The following is a 24,270-nucleotide window of genomic DNA, read 5'->3' as shown; positions in this document are numbered from 1 at the left end:
TGCCTCTGGAGTGCCTATCAGAGACCAACTATTTGAATTGGGCCCTGAAGATGGAGATGTATCTTCGCAGAGAGAATCTTTGGCTGCCAATTGGTGAGCAACCCCCCCAAAATCCCAGTGCTGAATGGCTGAGACACGATGAGCGGGCTAGAGCCACCATTATCCTGGGAGTTGAGGACAATCAGCTAGTCCACGTGCAAGGTATGCAGTCTGCAAAGCAACTTGGGATGCTTTGAGAGACTTGTATGTAAAGGCAACAGCAGGGAGTAAAGTTACCCTGACAAAAAAGCTGTACAAAGCCTACCTTGCAGAATGAGATAGCCTTCCTGAGCACCTGCATTATATTCAGCAGCTGTTTGTTGAGTTGCAGGAGAGAGGAATGGAATTTACACCTCTCACAAAATCCTATATCTTCCTGTCCTCACTGAATGAAACGTGGGACACGCTGATTTGTACCCTGGAGGCTATACCTGAAGCAGACCTCACCCCATTGTATGTTACACAGTGCTTACTTGCTGAATGGGAGAAGAGAGAAGAAAGATCCCCCCCCCCCATCTCTTCTGGAAAGCTGCAGTACCAGAAAACAAGGGAAAAGAAAGGAACAGAAGCTGAGGCCACAGCGCTAGCCAGCCAGCGATGCTTCACTTGTGGTTCAGCTGGACATTTGCAGAAAGACTGTGCCTTGAGACCCAAGAGTAGAAAGACAGAGAAGAAGAACATAAGGGCAACACAGAAGAAGGCTCTTCAGACAACCCAAATTGCACAGGTTGCTGAGAAGGGTAATTCTGATGTATGGGTGTTAGATTCTGGGGCCGTCATTTATGTAATTGTAAAAGCTCTTTTGTGTCACTGTCTAAAACTGAAAGACAAAGTGTATCTTTGGCTGATGGGTCTGTGACCAAAATTATGGGACAAGGTGACTTGTATTTATCCTGCTTGGGAGAAACTGTAAAAGGTGTGTTGTATGTGCCAAATTTACAATCAAACCTTTTATCTGTGGCACAATTGGCTGCAACAGGGTATGTCATAACATTTAAGAAAAATGGTTGTGAGATACGTAAAAATGGAAAATTGTGTGCTACTGGTATATTAAAAGACTCCTTGTACATTGTGCAAAATGCAAGGAAGCCAAGCTGCAGGGCTGCAGTTGGCAACACGCCATATCATGACCAATGTGTACACCTGATGCACAGGAGATTTGGTCATGCTAATTTCAAGTATATAGCACAAATGCCACAGCTGTGTGCTGACCTAAAGATAAAACCCTGTGACAAATACTTAGATTGTGTAGTTTGCAAAGAATGTAAAACACTAAAAGCTCCTGTGAGTAAGCACAGTGACAGAGTTACAACTAGATCTTTGGAAATTGTACACTCTGACATTATTGGTCCTTTTGCTCCAAGTCTTGGATGAGCAAGGTATGCAATGACCATCATTGATGATTTCTCAAGATACACATTTATCTATATCTTAAAACATAAAGATGAGGCATTTGAGAAATTTAAAGGTTTTGTGATATGGGCAAATAGAAAATTCCCTAGGCCTGTATCTGCACTCCAATGTGACAGAGGAGGAGAGTACCTTTCTCATAAATTCAAAAGGTTCCTAGCAGAAAAGGGGATAGAACAAATTCTTTCTAACCCTTACACCCCTCAGCAAAATGGTGTTGCTGAAAGAAAGGGCAGAACCTTGCAAAATGCGATGGAATGCATGCTTAAAGATTCACATTTATCTTTTAAATATTGGGGAGAGGCAATATCTACTGCCTGTTATGTACAAAACAGATTGTATAACTCTGTGACTCAGGACACTCCATTCCATTTGTTTTATGTTGTGAAACCAAAGGTAAACCATCTTAGGGTGTTTGGTAGCACTGCTTGGGTTCATATTCCAAAACAACAGAGAAGGAAAGGAGGCCCCACAACAAAGAAAGCCATCTTTGTTGGCTATGAACAAAGCCAAAGGAGCTACAGGCTCATAATGGGAGAGAAATTGATAATTAGCAAAAGCGCTTCTTTTGCTGAACAAAACTGGGGGAGATTAAATTCTAGCTCTCCAGTTGATCTGACCACCACAAGAGAACAGCAAGGACTTGCTGATGGTGATCTTTTGCTTGATGAGGACATTAAACCAGAAAAGCAAACTGAAGATCTGTCTGATGAGACAGATGCTTCTCAGGAAAGTGATAGAAGTCAAAATTTAAGCCCTGTATTACCTCGCAGATCTCAGAGAAGTAATAAAGGCGTTCCTTCATCACGTTTTCAGGCTGAAACAGTAAAGGCTTTCCACATATTCACAGAACCTGAGTCTTTAGAACAAGTGAGTGCTTCACCACCTGAGATTGCACAAAATTGGCATTCTGCCATGCAACAAGCGTTAGCATCCTTGAAAGAAAATAAAACATGGAAACTGGTAAATCTACCTCCCAATGAACGCTGTCTAGGTTGTAGGTGGGTTTTCGAACTGAAAAGGGATACTGATGGCAAAATCCAAAAAATATAAAGCAAGGTTAGTTGCAAAAGGGTTCACTCAAAGGAAAGATTTAGACTTTGACAAGACTTTTGCACCAGTTACTAAAGGTGAATCAATTAGATTACTGTTAAAAATTGCTGCACTCAAAGGAATCTCAGTTCATCACTATGACATTCAAACTGCATTTCTATATAGTGATTTAGACCACAAATTATACATGCAGCAGCCCCCTGGCTATGAAAAAGGGGAGAATCTAGTCTGTGAACTGCAGAAGTCAATCTATGGATTAAAACAAGCTGCTAGATCCTGGAACCAAAAATTAGATGAAAAACTGCAGAATGTTGGTTTTGAAAAAGGAAAAGCAGATCCATGTGTATATATGAAGAAAGACAAACAAGGCTGTATGTATCTGTGCATTTATCTTGATGATTTGCTGCTGTTCACACCAACAGAAAAACAAAGGCTTGAAAAGCCATTTTACATTAAAAAGCCTTGGAACTGTAACAAATTACCTAGGTTTAGAAATACACAGGAAGAAGGATGGTAGCTTTCTGTTAAACCAAAGGGGAGATAATGTTAAAATATTGTGAATGGAAAGACATACAGAGTTGTCAAAGAAAATTGGTTTGCATCTTATTCTGTAGTATAAAAAGGGGAGTGTTAATATGTTTTCTACTGCAGATTAAGGTTACTATGGTAAGTAATCATTTTGGCCAGGTGGAGGAACTTGCCTGAACTTGTTTTAGTTTCAGTTTCCCTTCTGTGTAGGCTTGCAGAGAATATGCAGCTGAGAGAAATCTCTCCTCTCAGCAAACAGCCTGTAAATATGTTTGCTTTCTGTAAATAAAATTATTTTTATAGAAATGCCTGGTGTGTGACTTTTCTGATCTCTCCTGGGCCAAAGGCTTTCTAGCACTCTGCCAACAGTCATTGCCTGCAGGTTTACAGATCTTAAAATGACATGAGAAGAGAACTGGGAGAAAAGGCCAAGACTTTGTGCTAGCTTAGAATGAGAATAAGACTAAATATTTAAGAGATACAAACATTTCCTAGAATGAAGACACAAGCAAAATTATGTGGATTTAGTTGGCATATTTTAGAATTTTTAAAATAGAGATATATGAGAAGTTCACCAAATATTCAGAGGACAAGAATTCTAAACATGAGGAAGAAAATATACAAGTCCAAATTTCTGCTAACCAAAGACCTTATTTGTACCATTGCTTGCAGCAGTGTATATGGCATGGAGGCCCCAAAAAGCCAGTGATGCCAGGAACAGGGCCAACAGGGGTAGGGTTCCATCTCAGTCTTCCATTTCCTTGTCTGCTGCAAAGAGTTTTATATCCACTCAAACCAACTGTAGCTTGAGTTTGCCCTATAAATCAGTATTTCTTGGAAGTACATCATGGACACTTGTTAAAAAATCCAACTTGTGCTCCTATTCCTACTCTGCTACCAAGCTGTTGTGGCACACATGGGGCAAATAATTGGTTGAGGTGATTTCATCCTGACCAACTAGCACTGCCTTGGGTGTGGACCACCTCACTGGGGCAGAAATACCTTCTGTGTTGGTTCAGTTCCTTAGTCAAGGTGCTACAAATCATGGGACTGCTGATTGAAGAGATCCTCTTAAGGCATGTCAGTGAAGATTGTACTGCGTAGTAACAGCAGCTCTATCCACTTGTATGACAGCATAGTCAGGCAGAAGGTACAGAAAAGCTTTGATAGAACCCAGCAGCCTGCAGCCAATAATAATAATAATAATAATTATTATTATTACTATTATTATTATTATTCAAATTTTGCTACCGCCCATCTCCTCCAAAAATGTCTTGTGGTCAAGCTCATACCATGAACCACCTGGAACTCAGTGATGTTACCAGGCACGCCCATTCCTAGAGAAGAGCCTGAACTGATTCTCTTCCCATCACAATGCCTGACTGTGACCTTTTCCTTGACCAATGCCAAACCAACCAAGCATCTGACAAGGCAGACCCAGCATTCGAATTTGGAGTAGCACTCTGTCTTAGCTAATCCCTCAGTGAAGATCAGGTGGTGCTCATTTTGTTGGCTCCTGCTGTTGTTATTCTTCTTGTGGCGTCCCCTTCAGTCAGCTGGAAGTAGAGGCATGGCAAAACATCAGAAACCTCAAGTTCTATTTCCCAACAAGCCACATGTACCTGTTCCTCAGGTGCTTCAGTCCCAGACCCAGTAAACATGCCTAATATTTTAAAAAAATAAATCGGATATGCTCCTCTCTCTTCAGAAAGAGAGACAGACAGACAGACCGACCACAAAAACATATGCTAATTATTTGGTGTTCTGTGGTCTTGAAAAATTTAAGAAACACTATTGTCCCAAACTACAGTGGTTTAATGACTGGTTTACAGAGAAAGAGTAAATCATGTTTTGCCAGTTCAGACAGAATAATCAATTACCTTTTGCTGCAAATAAATCTAAGTAAACTAAGTGTATGAAGGGAAGGAGGGGGAAGGAACTTCTGCAGAATTGCAGCTTGAAACTAACCTAACGTAGAGTGATAGTCAGTAGCTGCGCTTACAAGTTCACTTTAATTCCACAGTGGCAATAGTGCCATTCACTTGTTATTTCGTGCGTATATACTGAATGGAAGAACAATTGAGCCGTGATCACAACAGAAATACAAAGAAACACAATGTACTACTTGCCTTATAAAGAGCAGGTCTAAAAAGTGGAAGAGGCCTTGGAAAGATGCCACTTGATTCTCTCTTGAGAAATTCTGAAAGAGATAAGAACAGTTTTGTGCTGTTATGGAAGCAGTTGCCAAATGCTGTTTATAGTGGCTGTCTGTACCATTTCGCTAAATCGTATGTGCTGTTCTCTTGCAAGGAGAGGTAAAATAATAAGACAACCCACATTCAAAACCATATGGGAAAAATACCTGTTGGTTGGAAGTAAAACGGTCTTTTAAAGGAAATATCTCTGTTGCTTTAAAAAAAACCTAGCACAGATGGTAGAAAGTTTAAGCAAATACAAATATAATTTTCAGTAATATACTCATTCAAGCAGTCTTACATGATGGCAAGTAATGGCAAATAAAAATGAAGTTATATCACTCAAGTTTCTATATTGAGTAGATTTGCAGTTTTATGCGTGTAAGGGGGTGGAATGTGAAAAGTGTGAGAGCGCTTTATGGCAGAAAAAGAGGAGGAAGCGATCCAGCCTGTTAAAACCAAGCAAGAGCTTTAAAACCGCATTTCAATCTCCCTCCCCTTCAAAGTTCTTACTAAAGTGAAATGTGAGCAGGGAGTTTGGGATATAGTAGGCACAAATGCCCAGACGTAAGAAGAAAGGAACATGTTGGACCACATATTCCATCTAGGCTTGAAGCAAGACAAAGCAAGGAAACTGTTTCTCCTACATGTGCCAGAAATGTTGTTGTTTTCTATGTCCCAGATGTGATTTGGTCTTGGTGTGATGCAGGCTCTGGGGGTAAATACACTTCCAAAGGTATGGTAAAAACATCGTATGATAGGGTTCCTAGCTTAGCATCCTCTTCCTCAAAGTGGTAAACCAGATCCACAGAGAAGGCTAACAAGGGCACGTGAAGGAATACAGTAGCTAAGATGAGGTCTATCAGCCCATATCTCTGATGGCAGGAAATTCCCCTGAAATGTATGGAAGACCTAATTCCTTTGTCCCATCTCCCTCACCATTCCGCTTCTCTAGTATCGTATATGAAAAAGTTTCTACCTAGCACATGTAGCTTTATATTCCTCTACCATATATCCCTTTACCAGTCTATTTACAGCTCTAGCCTTTCTTCTAAACTTATGCTCCTACAATATTGCTCTAGGCCTCTCTTCTATACTTTGGGAGGTCTGCCAAACAGAACTGTGCATACTAGTCCCAATGTGGCTGCATTTAGATTTTTCTACAGGCATTATGTTATTGATGTTATTGCTTTGATTATCTTACTTCTGACTGCTCTTTAATGGGGTCATAAATTGAGTGAAAGTTTTCATCAGATTATCTATATTAATTAGGGCTGACCTATGTGGACTATAAAAATCTGGGCAACTACAAGACAAGGATTTTTTGTATCTCCTTACTATCATTTGGACTTTTGCCAGATATTATAGACCTATATTAATTACAAGTGTGTGTGTATTATATTAATATCCATTACTTTACTATTTTTTTTTGCACTTAACTGCATTTGTTATTTTAACACCCAATTAGTGAGTTTGAAAAATTCCTTCGGAGTTCTTCACAATTCTTTGGTCACTGTACTGCTCACCTCTACCCTCAGATAATTAATGAACCAGTTTAAAAAAAAAAAAAGCTGGTCCCCATACAAATCCCTGAAGGAACCACTTTTTTTTCACTAGCCAGTTTCATTTATTTTATGAGAAAATGTTTATTTCATTTGTTGTTTATTTGTTTAGTCGCTTCCGACTCTTTGTGACTTCATGGACCAGCCCACGCCAGAGCTTCCTGTCGGTCGTCAACACCCCCAGCTCACCCAGGGACAAATCTGTCACCTCTAGAATATCATCCATCCACCTTGCCCTTGGTCGGCCCCTCTTCCTTTTGCCCTCCACTCTCCCTAGCATCACCTTCTCCAGGGTATCCTGTCTTCTCATTATGTGGCCAAAGTACTTTAGTTTTGCCTTTAATATCATTCCCTCAAGTGAGCAGTCTGGCTTTATTTCCTGGAGGATGGACTGGTTTGATCTTCTTGCAGTCCAAGGCACTCTCACAATTTTCCTCCAACACCACAGTTCAAAAGCATCGATCTTCCTTCTCTCAGCCTTCCTTATGGTCCAGCTCTCACAGCCATATGTTACTACAGGGAACACCATTGCTTTAACTATGCGGACCTTTGTTGTCAGTGTGATGTCTCTGCTCTTAACTATTTGATCGAGATTTGTCATTGCTCTTCTCCCAAGGATTAAGCGTCTTCTGATTTCCTGACTGCAGTCAGCATCCGCAGTAATCTTCGCACCTAGAAATACAAAGTCTTTCACTGCTTCTACATTTTCTCCCTCTATTTGCCAGTTATCAATCAAACTGGTTGCCATAATCTTGGTTTTTTTGAGGTTTAGCTGCAAGCCAGCTTTTGCACTTTCTTCTTTCACCTTCATCATAAGGCTCCTCAGTTCCTCTTCACTTTCAGCCATCAAAGTGGTATCATCTGCATATCTGAGATTGTTAATGTTTCTTCCAGAGATTTTAACTCCAGCCTTGGATTCCTCAAGGCCAGCTTGTCGCATGATGTGTTCCGCGTACAAGTTGAATAGGTAGGGTGAGAGTATACAGCCCCGCCGTACTCCTTTCCCAATCTTAAACCAGTCTGTTGTTCCGTGGTTTGTTCTTACTGTTGCTACTTGGTCGTTATACAGATTCCTCAGGAGGCAGACAAGATGACTTGGTATCCCCATACCACTAAGAACTTGCCACAGTTTGTTATGGTCCACACAGTCAAAGGCTTTAGAATAGTCAATAAAACAGAAATAGATGTTTTTCTGAAACTCCCTGGCTTTTTCCATTATCCAGCGGATATTGGCAATTTGGTCCCTAGTTCCTCTGCCTTTTCTAAACCCAGCTTGTACATCTGGCAATTCTCGCTCCATGAATTGCTGAAGTCTACCTTGCAGGATCTTGAGCATTACCTTACTGGCATGTGAAATGAGGGCCACTGTTTGATAGTTGGAACATTATTTAGTGTTTCCCTTTTTTAGTATGGGGATATAAGTTGATTTTTTCCAGTCTGATGGCCATTCTTGTGTTTTCCAAATTTGCTGGCATATAGCATGCATTACCTTGACAGCATCATCTTGCAAGATTTTGAACAGTTCAGCTGGGATGCCATCCTCTCCTGCTGCCTTGTTATTAGCAATGCTTCTTAAGGCCCATTCAACCTCACTCTTCAGGATGTCTGGCTCTAGCTCACTGACCACACCGTCAAAGCTATCCCCGATATTGTTATCCTTCCTATACAGGTCTTCTGTATATTCTTGCCACCTTTTCTTGATCTCTTCTTCTTCTGTTAGGTCCTTGCCATCTTTGTTTTGATCATACCCATTTTTGCCTGGAATTTACCTCCAATGTTTCTAATTTTCTGGAAGAGGTCTCTTGTCCTTCCTATTCTATTGTCTTCTTCCACTTCCACGCATTGCTTGTTTAAAAATAATTCCTTATTTCTTCTGGCTAACCTCTGGAATTTTGCATTTAATTGGGCATATCTCCCTCTATCACTGTTGCCTTTTGCTTTCCTTCTTTCTTGGGCTACTTCTAGTGTCTGAGCAGACAGCCATTTTGCCTTCTTGGTTTTCTCTTTCTTTGGGATGTATTTTGTTGCCGCCTCCTGAACAATGTTGCGAACTTCTGTCCATAGTTCTTCCGGGACCCTATCTACTAAGTTCAGTCCCTTAAATCTATTCTTCACCTCCACTGCATATTCCTTAGAAATATTAGTGAGCTCATATCTAGCTGATCTGTGGGTCTTCCCTAATCTCTTTAGTCTGATCCTAAATTGTGCAAGAAGAAGTTCGTGATCTGAACTACAGTCAGCTCCAGGTCTTGTTTTTACCGACTGTATAGATGTCCGCCACCTTTGGCTGCAAAGGATGTAGTCAATCTGGTTTCGGTGTTGTCCATCTGATGAAGTCCACGTATAAAGCCGTCTCTTAGGTTGTTGGAAGAGAGTGTTTGTTATGCAGAGTGAGTTGTCTTGGCAAAATTCTATCAGCCTATGTCCTGCTTCGTTTTGTTCTCCCAGGCCATGCTTACCTGTAATTCCAGGTGTCGTTTGACTGCCCACCTTAGCATTCCAGTCTCCCGTGATGAAAGTAACATCTCTTTTAGGCGTGTTGTCCAGTAGGTGCTGCAGATCCTCATAGAACTGCTCTACCTCAGCTTCTTCAGCATCTGTGGTTGGGGCGTATATTTGGATCACTGTGATGTTAGATGGCTTGCCCTGAATTCGAATTGAGATCATTCTATTGTTTTTTGGATTGTATCCAAGCACTGCTTTAGCCACTTTACTATTAATTATGAAGGCTACTCCATTTCTTCTGTGGTCCTCTTGTCCACAGTAGTAGATCTGGTGGTCATTTGATGTGAAGTGGCCCATTCCAGTCCATTTCAGTTCACTGACACCCAAAATGTCTAGCTTTAATCTTGACAGCTCACCAATAACCACATCCAATTTGTCCTGGCTCATAGATCTTACGTTCCAGGTTCCAATGGTGTGTTGATCCTTAGAACATCGGATTTGCCGTTCACCACCAGCACTGTCGGCCGCTAGCCGTCCTTTTGGCTTTGAGCTAGCTGTGTCATCACGTCTGGGGCTAGTTGAACTCATCCTCTGTTGCTCCCCAGTAGCATTTTGACCATCTTCCGACCTGGGGGTCTCATCTTCCGATGGTATACCAACGTATCTCTGGTTGTACTGATCCATTTATTTTTCACGGCAAGAATACTGGGGAGGGTTGCCATTACCTTCCCCAGGGATCGCATTTAGTCTGACCTCTCTGTCATGACCTTCCTGTCTTGGGTGGCCCTTCACGGTTTAGCTCATGGCATCATTGAGGTGCTCAAGCTCCAGCACCACGACAAGGTAACGATCCTTTGCTGAAGGTTTATTTCATACATTTTTATTATTGTTCTTAAGCTGTTTGTGTCTTTGTTTTTGGGTTACAGGTAGTCTTCACTTACTGACTGGCCACTTAACGGTCGTTCAAAGTTACGACGGTACCCCAAAAGTAGATTTCTGACTGTGGCCCGAAATTACGACCCTCCCAAGGCCTCTGCGATCACGTGACCCAGATTTGGCCATCCCGGAAGCGGCAGCCATTTTGGGTCACATGACCATCCTTTGGTACCAGGAAGTCCTCCAGGCTTACCATGCTGGATTTCTGAGGCAGCAGGCCTGGTCACATGGTCACACTACTTCCTGTGATTTAGCAGCTGGCAGAGGGAGCCTTGTGTGTACCTTACTGTACAGGAAAACTAAGTACTTTTTCCATACAATACTGTATGCTTGCCTTTAATTTTTTTCCCAGTTTTTGTTTAACTTATGTAGAGATTTGTATGGTGACATGCATGTTCCATCCTCTGCCTGTCTAATTTTTAATTGTATTTAACAATACTGAATGCTGGTGTACAGTTTTTAAAACAGTTGTTTTGTAAAAATCAGATTTATATACAGTACTGTACAGTAACAAAAGTGGCAGAGTTTACTACAGCAGGAAAAAAAAGTTACAGTACTATACAGTACCTTTAAACCTGTTTAGTACTGTATTGTAGAACAGCGATTCCAATGAAGACCTTACAGAAAAAGTGTTTAATAATCAACCAGTAATGTTAGTTGAAAATAACAGTAATATTAACTTAAAATAATACTACTGTAGCCACAGAAGCATTTCCATAGTCATGTTTTGATGGAAAACATATGACTATCATACTCCGCCCCCCACAGTACTGCAAAATAACTCCTGGTTCACTTAACTGCACCGTTCACTTAACAGCCGAAGAAAACTACAAGCCTTGATCTTGAATCACTTAATGACCACTGTGACTTGCTTAACAACTGTGGTAAAAAAATGTCATAAAATGAGTCTGGACTCAACAACCATTATGACTAACAACCCAAAATCTGGGGTCAATTGTGGTCGTTAAGTGAAGACTACCTGTATGTTGACTTTTTATATAGCTTTTGCTCTCTTTTTTCCTATCCCTTTTGGGCTTTTTCTGTCACTCCATTTTCTGAAAGTTGTCTTTTCTCTAACGTTTTCCTTACATTTGCTCATGATGTCCTCCTGGATATGATTTTAGTTTTCCTGAACTGTGATATATATTCTAGCTGAGCTTCTCTGTGATTCTGAGTTACACTCAAGTGTTTAGGAGAGATTTCATTATTTCCCTTTGCAAATCCCTTGAGGACAGAAAGCTAGACAAGAGAGACACTTTTTTTTTTTTGCTAACTGTAGTCTAGATGAGTGTTCACTAGGATATTTAAGATTTGGGTGATTTGGGTATTGAACAGATACAGCCAATAGGATTTGGCTGCAAAATAGTTCAGAATGAGAGGAAATTATTCTCACTATCATGCTGAATGAGCAATTTTCACATACAACTGTATTATGAGCTTGTAGTTTAATACAGCTGGAGAACGACATGTTGGGGAAGAATTATCCCCACTGCAGTGATGAGCCATTAAAAAGCAAAAGAAATAAACTGTCTAAATAATTTTTCTAACTGCAAAAATAGAGAAAAAGCCTGAACATGTAACCAAATCTTCAGGGTTCCACACCTCCATTTACAATAGTTTTAAACATGTGGGAGATTAACTAGAAAGAAGTTTATCACATATTATTAAGATAGATATGGAATCTTTCACAAAGACAAAGAATTGTAATATGAGAATTAATGAAAAGAAATAAGACTTTGCCTACTCCAGAGTGACCCTTTGTTGTTTATTCATTTAGTCGCTTCCGACTCTTCATGACTTCATGGACCAGCCCACGCCAGAGCTTCCTGTCGGTCGTCAACACCCCCACCTCCCCCAAGGTCAAATCCGTCACCTCTAGAATATCATCCATCCACCTTGCCCTTGGTCGACCCCTCTTCCTTTTGCCCTCCACTCTCCCTAGCATCGGCATCTTCTCCAGGGTGTCCTGTCTTCTCATTATGTGGCCAAAGTATTTCAGTTTTGCCTTTAATATCATTCCCTCAAGTGAGCAGTCTGGCTTTATTTCCTGGAGGATGGACTGGTTTGATCTTCTTGCAGTCCAAGGCACTCTCAGAATTTTCCTCCAACGCCACAGTTCAAAAGCATCGATCTTCCTTCTCTCAGCCTTCCTTATGGTCCAGCTCTCGCAGCCATATGTTACTACGGGGAACACCATTGCTTTAACTATGCGGACCTTTGTTGTCAGTGTGATGTCTCTGCTCTTAACTATTTTATCAAGGTTTGTCATTGCTCTTCTCCCAAGGATTAAGCGTCTTCTGATTTCCTGACTGCAGTCAGCATCTGAAGTAATCTGCAGATGCTGACTGCAGTCAGGAAATCAGAAGACATTACCTATTTACAGAGTTACCCTATTTACATAATATACTTAACTGGGTCATGGGAAAAGTTTAGCATGCTACTATATATGAACATAGAACAACCCTCAGGCTGTTTAAGGCTAAAATAGCTCCCTCAGGTCAGCCATATTATTCAAGCAGCTTACTGGGAGTGGGGGTTGTCTGCCCCTTCTTCCTCCTGAGACAGAAACTTAAGACAGTCTTTGTAAAAATGGGGCATCTCTAGGAACTCTTGTCTGTGCCATTACTTTAAATTGCACCACCAGGAACATGTAGATAAGAGGCAGAAAGGGAATGAGGTGGGAGAGTCTCCTGATTCTGTCCATGGTAGCGTAAGCCCCAGTCACTCACCACAGATTTCCCATACCACTTTTTCAGCTCTTCTGGGATGGATCACTTTATAATCACCCTTACCACTGCAGAGGTACTGTACATGTGAGGTTCCTGCCACACACATTTGTCATGCAGTAGAAGAGATGTTTGATCAAGATCTTCAATTCCTTTTTTTTATAATTTTCTTAGAAGTTTTAAAAACAGAGGTAAAAACTAATGTAAACTAATATAAAGGAAGAAAAAAGGAAAAGAAAAAAAGAAACCAAAGAAAAAGCTAAAAGTGCAAGAAAGAATAAAAAAGAAAAATAGAAAAAAAAGAAAAAAAGGTAAAGAAGTGGCTTCCAATCTTCTTTACAGCAGTTACAAGTACAATTATACCTCTTTATCTAAAGTTACACCATGTCTCTCTTCTTTCTATAATCTATCTTGTCTAATCATCAAAACCATAAAATGTAAGTTCATTCTTTTCTGTTTTATGCAAAAAGTCCATAAGAGGTTTTCAGTAAGCAATAAACATAGATACTGTCTTTTCACTAATCAAAGGCATCAGTTTGGCCATCTCAGCAAGTTACATCATTTTCACCAACAGTTCCTCCATTGTAGATATTGCCAAATCTTTCCATCTTTGTGCATACAGTAATCTCGCTGCAGTTACCAGACACAAAAACAGAGCTGCATCATATACAAAAACAAAGCTGCATGACTTTTTTCCAACTGTTTTGTCCATCAGTCCGAAGAAAAAGACTTCTGGTCTCAACTGGATATTAATCTTTAAAATCCTGTGAATCCAAAATTTTCTAGGTTTTTTATATGTCCACCAGGCATGATAAAATTACCCTTCTTGTTGCTCACATTTTCAACATAAATTTGAGGTGCCTTTATACATTCTAGATAATTTCTGTGGTATCATATATGAACAGTACATCATTTTATAAAAATTCTCTTTAAGATTATAACACAATGTAAATTTCAATCCTTTCAACCATATATTTTCCCATTATTCAATCTGTATATTATAATTAAAAAAATTAGCCCACTTTATCATACATTCTTTCACTTGCTCTTCCTGCTTCAAATTTCAAAAAAAATTTATACATTTCAGCAGTTACATGTTCATCATTTGTACACAGTTCCATTTCAAGCACAGTATTACGATGTTCAAAACCATGAATTCTTTTATCTACTTTAAATCTTTCTGATAACTGTAAATAAGAAAACCATTGACAAGTATATCCCTCTGCCACCAGATCTTCTCTAGATTTTATTTTATATTCTCCTTGACAAAATTCTAGTATTTCACGATAAGATAGCCATTTGTCCTTGTCTATTATTTCTTGTTTATAAAATGCTTCTTGAGCTGAGAGCAACTAAGGTGTTTTTGGACACCACCTGTCATGAGTGAGGATGGCGAGCAGGGGGCTCCCATCCAGGCTGTAAAGCCCATGCGTAGGACTGAGGAATTAGGTGGCCATTCAAAGAGACACAGATCAGGCCCGCCTTAGTCTTTGGGGTTTATATGTCTGGGTTTTCCCACGCTTCTTCAGTTTGTTAGGATTTTCTGTTATGTAGCAGTAATAAAACACTAGAGACCTATTCCTTGTCTCAGCGTGGTTCCTGGCTGTTAGGACACCACCTGGGTTTGTATCTATTCCATATTCTCAATATGGCACATCTAACATAATGATTTTTAAAATCCACCTTAACCTTGACTTTATCGTACCACAAATCCCCATGCCACCCAAATCTCAGGTCATGTCCTCTAACTCCAAAAGCCTTCTATTTCTCATCAGCACCCACTTTTTCATTCAAACCAAACAGCAAGCTGCAAAATACAATTTCAAATCAGATAAATCCAGTCCTCTTCTTTCCTTTGCATCTTGTAACACCTTATATATTATATAAACCGCCCAGAGTCCCCTTTTCGGGAGAGATGGGCAGTGATAGAAATTTGAAATACAAATAAATAAATAAATAAATATTTAACTTGTGGGTTTTTTTCCCCTGCCACACAAGCTTAGATATATCCTTCAGCCACTATTTAAATGGTGCAACAGTTGTCAAAGCAGGTATTGTCTGAAACAAAAACATCATTCTAGGCAAGACATTCATTTTTATCACAGAAATTTTCCCCAACAATAACAGTTGTAGTTTCTTCCATCTTAACATATCTTTTTAAACTTCGTTCCATGTCTTAACATAGTTACTTTGGAATGACATACAATTTATGTTTTACTTTCTTCTCAATCTTAAAACCTATTTTATTCATCAATTCTGTTTGATCCTCTATTTTCATGTTTTTGTTAACATCTTCATCTTCTGTTTATTGATCTTAAAACCTGCTAATGTACCAAATTCTTTTAGTTTTCCCATTAATGTTTCAGTTAAAGGATTTTCCAAAACCAACACCGTCATCTGCAAAAGCCCTTAACTTATCAGTTTTTTTAAATATTTACTCCCACAATCCTCTCATCTTGTCTTATATCTCTATTCAGTATTTCAAGAACTAAAATAAACAAGAGAGGAGATAATAGCCATCCCTGTCTCGTACCTTTTTGTATTTCACAAGGCTTTGTTAGATCTCCATTAACAATTATTTGTGCTTGCTGTGAAGTATAAATCAATCTTACCCATTTTATAAAGTTCTCTCTAAAGTCCATATCTTCCAAAACTTTGAACAAGAAAGCCCAGTTCAAATTGTCAAAGGCCTTCTCTGCATCTCAGAAAATCAATGTGGCTTGTTTTTCATTATGTTACTCAAAATATTCCAAAATGTCCAACACATTTCTAATATTGTCCTTTAACTGTCTTTTAGGCAAAAACCCACACTGATGCTTATGAATAAATTCTTGCAAAATTATTTTCAGCCTATCAGCCAAAATTGTTGTAAACAACTTGCAGTCATTATTCAATAATGATACCAGCCTATAGTTTCTTGTTAAAGTCAAATCTGGTCCCTCTTTAGGTATTAATGCTATATTGGCTTCTTTCCAACTCTCTGGCATCCTTCCTCCCTGTAAAATAGAATTCACTATATTTCAAAGGTTGTGAAAGTTCATCCTCAAAACATTTATAATAAGAATCTGGTAATCTGTTTGGTCCAGGATCCTTTCCTGGTTTAATCTTTCTTATAGCTTCACAGATTTCCCTTATTGTCATAGGTCCATTCATAATCTGTTTCTGTTCCTCTGTAATCCTAGGTAAATTTTGCTTCTTTATGTATTCATCTATTTTCTCCAGAGAAATGTCTTGTACTTTATACAAGTTGGAATTATATTGATTTAATACAATATCTCCCTCTTCTAATTTCATTATATTTTCTTTTCTTTTACTTTTTGTTGTTTATATACCAACCATTTCCCTGGTTTGTTTGCAAACTCAGAGGTGTTTTTTTTTTTTTTTGCTTTACATAGTTCATTTTTATTTCCATTTTTCTTACTGTTAAAAGAGATAACTGTTGTTGTAAAAGCTTAATTTGTTGAGAAATACTTACCTTCTCTGGAATTCAAATTCTTTTCTTTTTATCTCATCCAAAATAGCTTGTGTTTTCTCTTGCCTCTTTTTTTGAGTTCACTACTGTGTTGTATTAAATAACCTCTGATAAAAGCTTTACTTGCATCCCAAACCATTCTTAAATCAGTTTTATCTAAATTATTTTCAAAGAATTCTTTTAATGTCATTTTACAATCGTCCACAATTGTTTCTTTCTATAGCAAGATTTCATTTAATCTCCACCTAAAAGAACTGGATTTATAAACCAAAGTCACAGGAATATGATCCAAAAAAGTCATTGGTAGTACTTCTACTTTATGAACCTTAGTAGCCATGTTCTTTGAAATCCAAATCATATCTATTTTTGAAAAGAGTCTATGTCTTTCAGAAAAATATGTATACTCTCTTGAATTACCATTTTTCTGTCTCCATATATCAGCAAGCCCTAAATTGTCCATCCAATCAAAGAAAATGTTTGCTAATTTGCCTTGAATAATTTTAATATTTTTCTCAGAAGTTCTATCCAATTATGGAGAGATTACTCCATTCCAATACCCCATCAAACACCAATCTTTATAAGAAAAACCCATTAGTCTCTCCATAAGTCCTTTATAGAACAGTACTTTATCCTCATTTGGAGCATAAATTCCCAATATTAGAGTTTTAGTCCCATGCATGCTCATCAGTCAATACAAGTTCTGGTTTTAGTTGAAGGTTTATATACAAAACAACTCAATTTCTTTTTTTAGTTCCTGCTGAAATAAATTCTTCACCCAAATTTTAACAAATCAAATATTTTATGTCCTTTTTTCTAATATGTGTCTCTTGTAGGCAAATTATGCCTTGTTTTAATTTTTCAAATAATGAAATATTTTTTTCTCTTTTGAGGAGCATTTGCTCCGTTTATATTCCACGTTAAGCATTTGTAATACATAATCAAGCCAAAAATTTAGAAAAGACAATACCTGTAGCGTCTCATTCATAACATCCCTTTCAGTTTCCTGTTTCACTTGTCAAGGTTTCTGTGTAGTCTCATCTGACACCTCCATCTGAATCTCCTCCATTTCCTCTTTACATTTTTCTAGAATTCTCTCACATTCTGGACAGGGTTCAGTTGAAACCTCTGCTGTTTATAAGTAGAAATCACACCTTCCAATGGATTCTTTTCTGTTTTAGTCTATCAATAAAAAAAAGTACTCTTTTCTTATGCAGCTGCTCTTGTGGGAGGTTCGGTTGTTGCTTCAGTAATGGAGAACTTGGTTAGTGTGAGTAGCTTTCCGGTACTGGTTAGTATGGATAGCTTTCTGGTACCAGTACCGGAAAGCTACTCACACTAACCAAGTTCTCCATTACCGAAGCAACAACCAAACCTCCCACAAGAGCAGCTGTGTAAGGGCATTATTCAGATGAGTACTCACACACTGCAGCAACCTAGAACACCAGAAAAAGGAAACAGATCACCTATGCAGCATCTTCCAGCAAAATGGATACCCACGCAACTTTATCAAAAACTGCCTGACCTCTCAACTCACTATAACCCAACCAACAGAAGCTATGAAAAGGATAACACTGCCATACATCAGAAACGTCTCAGAAACTACCAACAGTCTGTTACAACCACACAGCATCACTGTAGCACATAAGCCAACTAAAACTCTTCAAAACATCCCAAAAGACTCAGTAGCCCAAGAAGAAAAAACAGGAGTTATTTACAACATACAGTGCAAAGACTGTAACAACCACTATGTAGGACAGACAGGTAGAAGACTAGCAGAGTGCATCCACAAACACCAACTAGCAGTCAGAAGTCACGATGAGAACTCCTTAATCTCACAACACATGGACAGACTTAACCATACTTTCAACTGGGACACTGTGAGCATCCTAAACCAAGCCAAATCCAAAAATGCTAGAGAATTCCTGGAAGCTTGGCACTCAGACAAAGCAGCCATCAACAGACACATAGAGGTAAACAACATTTACATACCATTCAAAAGAGACAATAGAAAAGCCAAAAGACCAGTAAACTCCCTTGCCAGCAATCAACACCCAAATATGCAAAAATCAACACTAGGATTAACACCAGATGAACCACCAAACAGCACAATATACCCTAATCAAGGAACTATTAACACAGGCAATCAACCAAGCAGCAAACAACAGCCCAATCAAGGAATTCCCAAGAAGAGAACAATACCTCCACCAACACAACCTGGACAAACCACAGTATATAAACTGAGGGCAAGGCCCACTCCCTCTTCACACTGAAGATGTTGCCTAGTCTGGCAATGAAACATCTGCAAGAAAACAAGGCTCAGAGAGCACCAAGGACTCCACTGTTCAACTCTGAGCTACAAATATTCGCTTCAGTTGGCATTGCTATAATCTTGAACAAAATTCCTTCTCTCTCCATTCCAACAGAGCCAGGTTATAAAGTTCTCTTTCCAACTCTATAACTTCTGTCTTACCCTCCAAAATTTCCACTTAGTCACTATGTCAATGAAGATTCTCCAGGTGGAATTGTCTGTAGGTTGAATCATGGCAACTGGATTTCTTTCTTTTTGGTTGAAACGTTTCACTGCTTGTCAAAGCAGCTTCTTCAGTCTGGGCAAAGGCTGGTAAGGGGACCCCATATATGTCTTTCAGGGTGGCTGCATTGTCCCTACATCTGAATGGCTTAATTGTGCCATGGAGGTGTGGATTGTCTTTGGGACATCTTACTCCTAAATCACTTGTTCATCCCCAAGTGGATCATTAAGAGTGGCCTTCCTGGTAAGCTTGTGAAGTGGCCTTAATCTTCCTGGGGACTACTGAAAGGGCAGCATGAAAAATGGGGGACAAGTTGTGTCTGAGGCCTCCGCCTCCATTGAGGGAAGGATTTTCCACTTTGGCATGAATGGATTCCTTAACCCCTCTCTCAAACCACCTATCTTCTCTGTCCAAAATGTGAACATTATTGTCCTCAAATGAGAGTCTTTTTTCTTTTAGATGAAGGTAAACTGCTGATTCTGGTCCTGTGGTGTTGCTCCTCCTATGTTGGGCCATCCTCTTGTGTAAAGGCTGTTTGGTTTCTCCAATGTAGAGCTCAGAGCATTCCTCACTGCACTGGATTGCATATACTACGTTGCTCCTCTTACGTTTTGGTGTTGGATCTTTAGGGTGTACAAGCCTTTGTCTCAGTGTGTTAGTGGGTTTGAAAAATACAGGTATGTGGTGTTTTCCAAATATCCATGTTGGCAAAACGTTTCAACCACAAAGAAAGAAATCCAGTTGCCATGACTACAGACACTTAGTCACTAATTTGTTTTATATCTCCAGACACTTGTTTTACAAAGCTTTCCATCTTCTTAACTTCTTTCATATTCTCCTTCATCTTTACAAGTCTTTCACCCATTCTTTTTTTCAAAAGCTGTCAATTTAATATCAAGTGATTCAGATAACTTATTGCCCAATTCCTCAAATATTTTCTGAAGCAAATCTGGTATAATTCTTCTGGTTGCTCTGGCAATTGTCTCCTGCCCTCTGCTGTTTTTGCGACTTTTCTGGTGGTTGCTATTGTAATATTGTAACCCAAAAGTAAAAGTGTCTCGACTGCAAAGGAAAGAGTTAAAAGCAAGCTTCCCCCCCCCTTTTTTTCTATTTTGTCTTCCTGTGGCCTTAATACTTTCGTCTCAAATGGCACTCCATAGCTGCAGTCAGCAATACCATCTGGCTCATATTACCTTTATCTTTTGTTTTGTAAAATCTACCAACTGTCTGCACTTTTTAATAGTAAACAAAAAACATTCCCACAAAGGTCCCATCCATTTGTCTGTTTTAATTCCAATATGTTCAAAAGCACTTTCACCAAGAGGTAATCTTTTAAAATTACTATCCCCTTTATCTATTTTAAACTTTCTTACATCCATCCTTGTTAAGCTTTTTGCCAAAAAAATTTAAATCTTTGAAACCCTTTTTTTTTCCTTTTTAATCTAGAAAGAATGTTGACCCACCAAGTGGATTTCCCTTATCCTGTCACCCCAAAAATCTCTCTTTAGCTGTACATTGATTACATCCAAAAGTGTTCAAGAAAGTGAGGCTTTTGTGAACCTTGTGTCCATATAGGCTGCATTACAGCTGTGAGCTTGATTGAAATCCCTTGACTCCCAGCTGCTCAACTCAGATTTGACCACAAAAAGCTCAGTTCCTGCAGTCTCCTCATGAGGAGCAGCTGTCTGGAGTGCAAGTGGATGATCTCACCATCTTTTCTTGTCTGGAAAGACTGCACTGGCCAGAATTCACCATCTGGCCACCAATCTTTGCAACATCGCCATCACTGGTCCTTCAAAGACATCTAGTCCACTATAGATCCTCACCCAGAAGCCTCAAGATCTTCAATTCCACATTTTACTACAGTGTTTACTATAGAGCGTAGAGTGTTTGTGCTTCTTGCCTACCACAAAAGCTCTCCAGGCAGTCCTTCAGTACCATATTGAACAACTGATGAATACAGGGGTGGGAGGTATTACCCTGAATTTCCTTTTAGCATTTTGTTTCTTCTTTTCAACTATTACATGAATAATGAAAGCTGTGCATTAATAGCTATCAGCCCTTGACATGAGTGTAAAATCTGCCAGGCAAAACAAGGGGCTTAATTAGAGGTCTACAAGATTTTTTTTTTTTAAGAATTTGTCTTTTCAGCATAGGTTTCTGGACCACACATTTTTAAATTAAATTAAAAATGTCAGTTAGTAAAGATACTAAATCTTGTATTGCACATCCATTATACAACTTGGTTCTGTTCACACACCACACTTAACTGGGTGGGGTGGCTACCATGCCATGTGAATTCCAAAACCCAACTAACTGGCCCAGCAACCACAGAAGCCTGTGGGTGGTTGCACCATCCCTGATCACATGATTGCAAATTGTTAGATTTAATTTTTTCACTCTAATGGGTAAAAATGCTTGGAAGAGGAACCTTGCAATGGCTGAGAAGATTAATAAGATGGTCAATGGACATGGGAACAATTCGTCCCTCATTTTTTTGCCACCATTGCACAGACAGAGGTCAAGTAGTTGTGGGGAGGAATAATTCAATCAGCCATGTCATGGAAATATAGCCCTTCAGTAATATCCTCCACAGAGGGCCAGTGTGATGTAGTGGTTAAGATACTTGGACTAGGAGCAGGGAGACACAACTTCTAGTCCATCTTCAGTCATGTTCTCGAAAAGCGATATCCAAGCCTTACTGCCTCTGAGAATATATAGTTATCTATTGGTGATTTGATGTTCTATAAATTTGCCTTCACTTCTTTCAAAGCCATCTGAACTGGTATCCATTATATATTGAGCACTGAATTTCATACTTTAATTATGTGCATTGAACAAGGTAATTGAGTTGCCCTTTCTCTAGGGCTATGAGAATTTAAGGTTATTTGGCAGCTTGGGATCTTCTGGAACAGATGGTTTTCTATATCTTTTGTGAACAAGCTGTTTTGCTTGAGAACTTGCTGAACTGGACTATAGGAGGAGAAATCTCACCCATCATCAACAGTTTAGTTCAGAATTTATTTATAGTAACAGACCAATACAACTCAAGTACAGAATTTAAAATACAGAAACACCAATATAAAATACAGTATATAAAATTTAAAATAGATAACAACAGCAACAACAAACAGCATTCTGAATTGGTCTGCACAGATAGAAACTCACCCATCACTTGTTGTTGTTTATACGTTTAGTCGCTTCCGACTCTTCATGACTTCATGGACCAGCCCATGCCAGAGCTTCCTGTCGGTCGTCAACACCCCCAGCTCCCCCAGGGACGAGTCCGTCACCTCTAGAATATCATCCATCCACCTTGCCCTTGGTTGGCCCCTCTTCCTTTTGCCCTCCACTCTCCCTAGCATCAGCATCTTCTCCAGGGTGTTCTGTCTTCTCATTATGTGGCCAAAGTACTTCAGTTTTGCCTTTAATATCATTCCCTCAAGTGAGCAGTCTGGCTTTATTTCCTGGAGGATGGACTGGTTTGATCTTCTTGCAGTCCAAGGCACTCTCAGAATTTTCCTCCAACACCACAGTTCAAAAGCATCGATCTTCCTTCGCTCAGCCTTCCTTATGGTCCAGCTCTCGCAGCCATATGTTACTACGGGGAACACCATTGCTTTAACTATGCGTACCATTATTGTCAGTGTGATGTCACTGCTCTTAACTATTTTATCGAGATTTGTCATTGCTCTTCTCCCAAGGATTAAGCGTCTTCTGATTTCCTGACTGCAGTCAGCATCTGCAGTAATCTTCGCACCTAGAAATACAAAGTCTTTCACTGCTTCTACATTTTCTCCCTCTATTTGCCAGTTATCAATCAAGCTGATTGCCATAATCTTGGTTTTTTTGAGGTTTAGCTGCAAGCCAGCTTTTGCACTTTCTTCTTTCACCTTCATCATAAGGCTCCTCAGTTCCTCTTCGCTTTCAGCCATCAAAGTGGTATCATCTGCATATCTGAGATTGTTAATGTTTCTTCCAGTGATTTTAACTCCCGCCTTGGATTCCTCAAGCCCAGAATGTTGCATGATGTGTTCTGCATACAAGCTGAATAGGTAGGGTGAGAGTATACAGCCCTGCCGTACTCCTTTCCCAATCTTAAACCAGCCCATTGTTCCGTGGTCTGTTCTTCCTGTTGCTACTTGGTCGTTATACAGATTCCTCAGGAGGCAGACAAGATGACTTGGTATCCCCATACCACTAAGAACTTGCCACAATTTGTTATGGTCCACACAGTCAAAGGCTCATAGATCTTACATTCCAGGTTCCAATGGTGTGTTGATCCTTAGAACATCGGATTTGCCGTTCACCACCAGCACTGTCGGCCGCTAGCCGTCCTTTCAGCTTTGAGCTAGCTGCGTCATCACGTCTGGGGCTAGTTGAACTCATCCTCTGTTGCTCCCCAGTAGCATTTTGACCATCTTCCGACCTGGGGGTCTTATCTTCCGATGGTATACCGACATATCTCTGGCTGTACTGATCCAGTACACGGCAAGAATACTGGGGTGGGTTGCCATTACCTTCCCCAGGGATCGCATTTAGTCTGACCTCTCTGTCATGACCTTGCCGTCTTGGGTGGCCCTTCATGCTTTAGCTCATGGCATCATTGAGGTGCTCAAGCTCCAGCACCACTACAAGGTAACGATCCTTTGCTGAATCACTACTTAAGTGTTAAAAGCTGAACAAAGAGTTTGTAAATAAATCAAAAGTGGCAAGAAAAGGTATGAGGAAAAGGATAGAAGAGACTGTTAAAGAGGTGTTTGTTTCTTGTAGGAGATCAGGAAAACAGAGGCAGGTGAACAAGAAATGATCACAAGCACTGTAGGAAAACAGTAAAGGGAAGACTAAATAATGAAATTTATGTTGGAGGAAAAAATAATAAAAGAAGCAACCAGGACAAACAGTATGCTTTGCTTACTGTTTATGTTACTTCTCTCTCTTCAAAATTCAAAGTGTTATGAGACCAGCAAGTTTCATATGCAGGTGAGAATAACAAAAGAACATATAAGAAAACATTTGGTTCAGTACATTTGGCTGAACTTCACTGAGCAGGAACTGAGGAATTACTCCCCAGGGTGCTGAAGGAACTAGAAAAGGAAGCCTCAGAGCCACAGATATTTATCATGCAGAAGCCATGGAAGGTCTCAGAAGACTGGGAAAGAGTAAATGAAATCTTTCCTTTCTGAAAATGTCACTTTTATCAAGAAAGAGTGGAAAATTATGATACTACCACATCCATTAAGACAATGGATTATAAAGTAATGCATCAGAAGAAACTTAAAGTACCAATAAATTTGACCATCCAGCACCAGAGCAAATGGCTGTAACAAAGAAGCAGCTGGGGAAATGAAGCAAGGCTTTTGGTTCAACTTA

The sequence above is a fragment of the Candoia aspera genome, chromosome 3, assembly GCF_035149785.1.
Source record: "Candoia aspera isolate rCanAsp1 chromosome 3, rCanAsp1.hap2, whole genome shotgun sequence".
NCBI classification, from domain to species: domain Eukaryota; kingdom Metazoa; phylum Chordata; class Lepidosauria; order Squamata; family Boidae; genus Candoia; species Candoia aspera.
This window is presented reverse-complemented; position numbering follows the sequence as displayed.